This window comes from Arachis ipaensis, chromosome B7 (genome assembly GCF_059453495.1).
Source record: "Arachis ipaensis isolate K30076 ecotype BB chromosome B7, ASM5945349v1, whole genome shotgun sequence".
NCBI lineage: Eukaryota > Viridiplantae > Streptophyta > Magnoliopsida > Fabales > Fabaceae > Arachis > Arachis ipaensis.
Window position 1 is genome coordinate 77790831 of NC_142442.1, and position 2126 is coordinate 77792956.

General features: G+C 35.7%; 1 pseudogene; it reads right to left on the reverse strand.

Moving 5' to 3' along the window:
• Window positions 1–415: 415 nt before the first annotated feature.
• Window positions 416–1887, reverse strand: LOC148553062 (uncharacterized; annotated as a pseudogene).
• Between the last annotated feature and the right edge of the window lie 239 nt (window positions 1888–2126).

Below are 2126 nucleotides of genomic sequence, written 5' to 3' on the forward strand. Positions count from 1 at the left end.
CAAAGTTGGTGTGGTTACTCTTCCGTGATATCGCACTCTCCCTGCCTTCTCTTTCCCAAATATGGATTGGAAAGCTCTAATTGCTGATTCTTTAGACTTTTTATTCTCAGCTTGCAAATGTGCCTATATTAATGTGAAGAAAAATAATAGTAATAAAATAAGAGTAAATACACAATTGGACTAAAGGCATATATCATTTGACAACATCGAAACAAATAGAAGAGATTAAAAATAATGTCAAGATTCTTTAACTCAACGCAAGCATAAAAATAACCACAAGTGATGGACAAATTCCCAAGACACAAGATGAAGAGACAAATGGACCATTATATCAAAGAAACTAGGAGGAAATATTCTTTCCAATTGGCACAGAATCTCTCTAATATCTACTTCCAAATGCTCTATTGTATCATTTTCAACAACTTTTTGGCACAAGGAACGAAAGAATGAACCTAGATAAATTAAAGGGCCAGCTACTTGATTCTGCATTATGCATTTTATAGCTACTTGCAACAAATAATGCAACATAAAATGAGCATCATGACTTTTGTAGCCTGATATCTTTTTCTCAGCAACATGAACACACCGAGAAATATTTGAGGCACTACCAGATGGCAATTTTACTGACTTCAAAATATTACAAAAAATGGTTTTTTCTTGATTAGTAAGGTTAAAACAAGCCTTAGCAATTTTTGCTTTCTTGCCACCATCTATCTCCTTTGGTTGAAGTTTTTTTCTTATGCCCATATCTTTGAGATCGTAACGAGCATTTGCATGATCTTTGGACTTTCCTGGAATATCTAATAAAGTTCCAATTATGTTATCACATATGTTTTTCTCGATGTGCATAACATCAAGACAATGGCGCAATGTATTTTGCTTCTAATATGGCAACTCAAAGAAAATGGACCTTTTCTTCCATGGACCATCAATTTTATTTTTTTGCTTTTTTCCAAATACATTTTCAAAATCTTTCAAATCTTCAAAAATTTGTTCCCCATCTAATAAAGCTGGTGAAGACCTCAATTCAACATCGCCATTGAAAGATCTTTTGTCCATCCTATATGGATGATCCATAGCCAAAAATTTACGGTGATCCATGTAGCACATCTTCCGGCTATGTTTTAAATAACAAGATTAGGTGTCATAATTACAGCAAGGACATGCTAACTTTCCCTTTGTGCTCCAACCGGATAACATAGCATAAGCTGGAAAGTCACTTATGGTCCATAAAAGTGCTGCATGTAGTTAAAAAGTTTGATTCTTTGAAGTATCATATGTTTCCACTCCAACTTCCCATAAAACCTTCAACTCTTCAATTAATGGCTGAAGATACACATCAATGCTTTTTCCAGGCGAACATGGTCCAGGGATGAGCAAGGACATCATGACATACTCTGGTTTCATGCAACACCATGGAGGAAGATTGTATGCAACCAAAACTACCGGCCATGTACTATGGGAGAAGCTCATGGTTCTAAATGGATTAAATCCATCGCTAGCTAGCCCTAATCTTATGTTACGAGATTCTTTAGCAAAATCGGGATGAAGCCTGTCAAAGTCTTTCCATGATTGGCCATCAGCTGGGTGTCTTAACTTTCCATCCTTTGAACGATGTTCATCGTGCCACCTTAATGATTCAGCTATTTTGGAACACAGGAACAGCTTCTTAAGCCTTGGAATCAAGGGAAAATGCCTCAAAACCTTCGCAGGCACAGGTTTTTTCTTCAACTTATCAACTTCTATATCTACCTCAACATTTTCTATGTACCTGGAAGCTCCATAAATTGGACAAAATTTATCATCTTCATATGTATCCCGGAACAGAACACAATCGTTGGGACAAGCATGAATTTTATTATAACCAAGTCCTAAATCTTTTACCATGGCCTTGATTTTATTGAAAGAATCAGGAATATTCAAATGAGGAATCGCTTCTTTTAGTAATTCAAGTAGAGCAGTAAAGGATGCGTTGCTCCAACCATTAAGAGTCTTCAACAAATACAATCGGATAACGAATGATAATGTCGAAAATTTTTTACAGCCAGGATATAACTCTTGTTTTCCTTCTTCAAGCAAGTTATAAAACTTTTTTGCATCTTCGTTTGGCCTATCAGCATCTTTAT